The sequence below is a fragment of the Thermobia domestica genome, chromosome 13, assembly GCF_964235325.1.
Source record: "Thermobia domestica chromosome 13, izTheDome1.hap1.1, whole genome shotgun sequence".
Taxonomy (NCBI): Eukaryota; Metazoa; Arthropoda; class Insecta; order Zygentoma; family Lepismatidae; genus Thermobia; species Thermobia domestica.
In genome coordinates this window covers 85586295-85593496 of record NC_137466.1, presented here as the reverse complement: position 1 = coordinate 85593496, position 7202 = coordinate 85586295, and positions in this window count along the sequence as shown.

The following is a 7202-nucleotide window of genomic DNA, read 5'->3' as shown; positions in this document are numbered from 1 at the left end:
TGTGAATAGTCATTTTGAAGTCCTTATATTGAGAAGTTAGCACTCGTTCACGTTTAAAAGAGAGCTGCCTTTCTTAAATATAAATTTCGAAGGTTGACAAATAACCTAGGTAAAACAAGAACGAGGTACGTTCAAATAAAATAAAAAAAAAAAAAACGTTAAAAATGCGATAAGTTCTGAAAAGTACGATTGATTTGTGAATTGACAAAAATTATCATTGTTAGAAGAACGAGCGGCAGGGCAATATTATGCACCGCGCTCGAGCAGCGATTTCACATACGTAGCAGGGAAAATTTTATAAGTAATTAAATTTCACTGCAGGATGAAAGTGTAATACGGTGATTTTTGTGTGTCTCTGCAGCAAGTCGACGAGTAGTGTAAAAAGTTCAAAAGTGGTGTAAATTAGGTGGAGGGTATCCCGCGACCGGCGGCATACGGAGCGGTGAGGAAGGAAAACTTTGCCACTGTGAATGAGCTTGTAAAGGAAAGTAGGCGTTTTACTGTGAAGGAAATAGCCTCCATTTTAGATATTAGTATTGGTTCAGGACACACCATTGTCCATAACGTTCTGCAGTTCAATAAAGTGTCTTTGAGATGGATGCCACGTCAGTTGTCTGCTGAATTGATGAACCGTCGTGATGTCGCGAGGAATTTCTGCGTCGTTGTTAGTCAAAAGAAATGGATTTCTGAGTAGAATTGTTATAGGAAATGAAACAAGGGTCTACTGTAAGCAACCTGAAACAAAGAGAGCGAGCAAGAAATGGAACATTAGCTCATCGCCATCCGCACCGAACCATCAGCAGAAAATCCATATTCACTCTCTTCTGGAAGGAAAATGGGAAATTTTGGAACTTCACATAGAGAATAGAGTAACAGTGACTAGTGCTTCGTATTCAAATCTGCTCCAAAATCGACTTTGTCCTGCGATCAGGAGTAAGCGACGAGAACTTACGACCTCAGGTATTTTGTTGTTTAATGACAACGATTGTTCTCATCCTATCTGTTTAATGGCGTCCATACTTCAAGATGTCTTTAAGCGTCTCATACACCTACTCTATTCTCCAGATCTCGCTGCCATTGACTCATCTTTTCGGATCACTCAAAGATATGATGCGAACAAGTATTTCTGAAACGATGAAGAGATTGAAACCGTGGTACAAGAGGGGCTAGAGTCACAAGCAAATACATTTTTCTCACGAAGTATTCACACACTTCCGAAGCGCTGCAACTTGCGCTTTGCACTGATTGCATGTCATGGAGACTACATCGAAAATTAAAAAATAGTTCCCTACTAATGCTACAAGAACAGTTAACTAGAAAAATTCATAAATAACATTCAACAAAACACTTCTAATAAGTTCATTATACAGAGGTTAATTCATTTATATTGAGCCGAAGTCAATGTGCAACTATACACGCAACCTATTGCCGTGAGATTGCTACGAGGCAAAGAACAGTCTCGTTAAATCACGCAGTAGAGTAATGTGGTAGAGCGTAGTCAGATGCCGCCGAAACTGAACAGATTCTGGAAGGAGTTCATTGTGGCTCTTTTCAACGCTTAAGTTCACGGCATCGCGCATCGTAGAAATGTATCAAGTTCGTAGTTCTCGTGTAGATTGTGCCACTGTGAATCGTATCATAACGGAAATATGCGCACAGAGTCCTGAGCCCTCCACACCGACGGAAGCAGCTAAAAATGACACCAAGGATCGAAGTACGTTCTTCCGCCAGTACGCAAAATGTTTCCAAAGAGTTATTGGCTAGTTTCTCGTTCAGGGGCAAACTGCGTCTCCGAAAGGTGAAAGAAAACGTCAAGACTAATGCTGCATACTGCCAGACTCATGTCCTGATTGAAATATATTAGCTTGAAATCGCAGCATCTTAAGGACAAGACGTGAACCAGTTTGCACCGCACCAAGACACGGCATCCAGCCACACGGCAAAACCATCGCTGGAAATCTTTTCGCTGTATGGAACAGGAAACTGGAATTTCGGCTCTCTAACATTTCTGCTAGTCCAGATGCCAGCCCAATGAACTATTGTGTTTTTCGACTTCTCAACCGACCCTGTCTCATCGTTGAGTCTGCATCGTCACCGGCCTGTGAATGGCTGTAAAGAGGAGTAGGATGCAATACCTATAGTCTAGATGCAACACATTCTTCTGCAATGGAAACGCCAATGCAGAGCAATAGTCAGTAGAGGTGGTGGAAACACGGCAAATCCTAAATAAATAGCACATTCATATTCGACTCAAGTGAATCAACCTCTGTATTATCTCGGACATCAAATAATAAGGTGAGGCTGCTTATGTCCATAATATGATTGCATTTGGTTGCAAATCTAAAATAACAAACAAGTCTTTGAATTAAATTAAATAGATTGTTTTTTTATTATTATTATTAAATTGCTCATTCTTAAACATTTATGTTATTCGAAATCAGTTTTTATTTTATAAAATTTCAGTTTTATCTTTTCGTGTATAATAATAATAATTTTCTCTATATTAAAAAATGCATTAAGTGAACGAAATATGTATAAATTTCAAATATTGATAACACGGACGCAGTGAATCGAGACAGGTAACACATAAGAAATTTCAGTATAGTCGTATCGAGTACTTTTGGGAGTTTTTTGAGTTATTAATAATTATTATTGTACAATATCATTAGCATTTAACGAAAAAAAATTGTCCAGAAACGAGAATACATCATCTATAAGTATCAACTAAGCAGAAAAAAGTGTATGTCAGCATAAAAAAATTATGCGGAGTAGTCGATTTTTTTAAAACACTTGAAAGTTCATGCTGTACAAACCGAGAGAGAGAGAGAGAGAGAGAAAGAATGAGGAGGAACTCTGACATCAGGGCGCTAATAAAAATAAATATAGGCCTAAAGTCCAGGGTTGCTAGTTGAGCACCAGTGTCAATCTTAGCCACATTCTTTTCACTTCTAGCCATTTTATAGCCAAATATTCTGCTGCTCGCACAAAAAGTGAAACAATTGTGTGCAATGTGTTCAGAACAACCTCAGAAGATAGGTTATTTTGAGCAATACTTGTGGCACTCTTCAGTTCAAGAGTAAATTTCTTACGCAACGGTAAAGAAGCAAATGCAGGCAGCATCATTTCCTACTGTATTGTAGGTTAAATGCTGTTTCTATTTTATAGCATGGACGTGCCAGACTGGGGGGATGAGGGGGACGCGTCCCCCAGAAATTTTCTAGGAGGGGATTGCCCCCTCCAGAAAATTGTATAGCAGGAATTCTTCTCCAAATATCTCGGCAAAAATGATGAAATACTGGAATGGGAACGTCGATTGCCAATAATTCCTGGAATTGAAAGGAATTACAGTTGCATCAAAGAAAATTCTATAACAATTACCAGGGTATATAAATGAAGTACAGAAAGTAGCGACACTGTATTAGCTACGTCGAAAACTACCATAAAGCGTGCACACATTCATTTGCAGCAAAAGAATATTTTGAAATATCTATATATTAAAATGCTACGTTTATATGTTTGTGGCAAACTCTTTTAACAATGATATCTCGGAAACTACAAGCTCTGGAAAGATGCCGATTTCACTGATCGATTGCAAATTTTGTGAAGATTGTTGAGTTATAATTGAATATTTTTTAAAATGGGCGTTATTTCTTTATTACATTTTTAGGAGTACGCGGAAGTATTGAAAATTTAAAAAGTAAAGCATCATATTTTAACGAGTTATACATCCCAACACCGCACATTTGTACAAAGGGTGTTCAAAATGTTTTGCACAGTGGTCTCTATTTTTTATTATTATTATTATTATTTGTTGCAGGAGGGGAACAAACAAATTTTATTCTGAACATACTTGGAACATTTAGCTATACACTGAGCCTACTCAATGTAGTCCCCATCAGCTGTGACGCATCTGGTCCAACGTTCTTTCCATGATGTAAATGCACTTTGGTAAACTTCTGGGGATTGCCTTTTACACCATCGACACATAAAATAAGATCTTTCTCACTATCAAATGTTTTACCGCGCAGATGAACCTTCAGACGACCAAAGAGGAAAAAACAACCATGTTTCATCCTGGGTAATGACGCCGTCAAAACACTGTTGCCACTCTTCAGTAAAGGTCGTCATGAGACCCTCGCACACATCCTTCCTCATGTTTTTCATTTCTCTTGTCAATAATCTAGGCACCAAACGTGCACAGATTTTTCTGTACCCTAGTGACTGTACCATTGATACCACACTACCCAATGACAAACCAGTCATTTCAGCAAGCTGTCGTGTCGTCACACATCTGTCATTTTGGATGATTTGATTAATGGTCTCCTTATTCACATCACTCGCCGTCGATGGTCTACCGCATCGTGCATTGTTCATTAAAGAGAAATCACCTTTAAACTTCTGCAACCACCGCTGGATACTGCTGTGATCCAATGTGTCCTCCCTATAAACAGGGAGCAACTTCCTGTGAATCGATGTGGCAGAGTCATCGCCGGTCTTGAAGAGGAACTCCATCACCGACCGTTGTCGCAACCTGACATCTACTTCACGGTCCATTATGGCTCACCTGTAAATAAAAGAAAATACTTTTATATACCAACTTATAGCTAAATGTTGCAAGTATGTTCACAAAAAAATTCATTCTCCTCCTGCAACAATTAAAAGAATTAGAGACCATTGTGCAAAACTCTTTGAACACCTTTTGTGTATCTTTCCGGCATTATTGTTTCATGGTCAAATGATAATGAAAAACGAAGCATAACTATTTCTCCAGTGTAAGATGAATCTTTATTGTTTGTAGTGTTTGGCCGAATGCTCACCAAATAGCCTATCACTGACATTATAATTTATTTATTTATTTATTTGCCTGTTTTGCATACAAATGAGAGTATTCTCGAGTACGCATACAGTTGTCACAATTGTGTGTGAGAGCTAGTATCTTTATGAAAATAGATTCTAACTGAAAGTACGCAATTCTTAGTGTCACTTTTCATTTTGAACAGCTACCGCTTTGTGAAAGATTTACAACTTGGTTCAAAGGCAAAAATATTTCGAATTTGACTTAGTATTTATCAAAAGTTTCATTCTCAGTTTCAAATATTTCTGCCTTGAGATTTTATCTTTAGTTTTCCAAGAAAGCGGTAGCTGCAAGAAAAAAATGTCGCTTTCTAAGTATCTAAAAAGATTCCTTTCCCTCTACGCTTATAGCATTACAAAGAGAAAATGTGGAATGATTTTTTTTTTTAATTTAATACACAGACTCTTGCTGTATCGGCTTCGTGTAAAAATACCACCATTATTGCGCCAACCTGGACAATCGATGGAAGACTTACTACACTGTTTAGTTTCGGAAATATAACACAAAACCTGTCTAAAAAGACCGTTTCCTTCGTATGCGGGTAACATATGTCTCTTTGCGTGTTCTTTCTAATGTATTGTTGAACTTCGTCAACTGGACTGTGCACAAGTGCACCACTGTTTTTGAAAGGACATGTTTTGCAGCGTGTTTTCTTTAACAGTAACGTTATTTAGACTGCTCTGTTTATGTGTGTTACAATGAATATAACGTTGATATGAAGTTTTTCATCTCTTGTTTCTGTTTAGTGTTGTTTTATTGTTTGAAATGGATCAATTTGTCATAAGAAAAAGAAAAGAAGACAGCACGTGGGCCAAAGCAGTGCCATTGTTAAAGAAAAGAAGAGAAAAATTAATTCAAATGATAGTTCAGCTGATGGATTAGTCTACAACCTGAAATTGACAAGGAAATTCAAATCTTGTATCGGTCACCATCACCATCAGTGTCTATAGAAGAAACCTCTCAATCTCCACGTCTAGCAAGTGGTTCAGATTCTCCCCACCCTTCGAGCTCCTCCGTGGCTAAGCGGTTAGCGTACGCGCCTTTGGCGTGGGAGACCCGGGTTCGATTCCCGGCGGGAGCTCATGTGGTTCGGATTCCACGTTAATCAGTAGGTCCACGTCTCATATAGCCTCGCTGCTGAAAGGGACGCTAAACTAAAATCAACTTAACTCTCCCCGCCCTTCGAACCTTTCAAAGCCCAATTAGACTAGTGTTACCTACAAATTTTCCACAACAGTCTCTGAAAGGTCGAACATTGAAATCTGTGCGAACTTGGTTCCTTCCGTGGCTGCACGTCGATCCAAACAAAATTAACGTCATTTTCTGTTTATACTGTATGGACATCTTGAAAAACTTAAAAAAAAAAAAAAAAAAAAAAGTTCTTACTAAAACCATGGAAGACGCTTTCTCTACTGTAGGATTTTGCAACTGGAATAAGGCTAAAGAGAAATTAAGTATACACAAAACTTCAGAATGCCATACACTGGCTGTACTGCGCTACACGCAGAGAAAAAAAATCCAATAGAAAACCAACTAAACAGACAAATTTTAGATGAACAACTGAAAGCCAGGAAATTCCTGGGAAAAAATGTAATCTCAAGTATCTTGCAAGACAAGGACTCGCATTTGGAGGACATGACTCCCGGTTCAGGAATTTATTTCAGTTGATGAACATTTGTTCTGAAGATTTTCCACAATTGAAGAGCCGGATAAAGAGAAACATGAAGAGATGTAATTTCAGAGATGTTAAAATCCAGAACGAAATCTCGAAACCATGGGCCAAGAAATTGCTTTTCATATATGTAACAAAATCAAATCTCAAAACCCTCTTCTGTTCTCTATCATGTCTGATGGTTCCCGTGATGTGAATGGCGAAGAACAATTAAGTTTTTGTGCCAGGTGAGTTGATGAAGATCTCATGAAAGTTTCCTTGTGTTCTACAGTATATCAAAAAACTACTGGTGAGTTTATAGCTTCAGTTATTCTGGATGAGATGGTGAGACTCCAGCTTTCCATTACTCAACTCAGTGGACAAGTTTATGATGGCTCTGGAATTAGTGTTCTATCTATTATATGTAAACTTCTTGCCTTGTATGTACATTGTGGAGCTCACAGTACTAATCTTATGATTAAGGTTGCCTGTAGTGCGTCAGAAGTAGTGAGAAACTCTGTGCAGTGGATGCACGAACTATGAGTACTGTTTTCGCAGTCACTTTCAGTGAGGTCACGATTTTCTGCTCTAATGCTGGTGGTCTCGCCTTAAACATTGTAAACATTAAATTCTTGTGTCCCACTAGGTGAACTTGTAGACTTTAATAACGGGAGTTGTTTAACATTATGAAGAAAT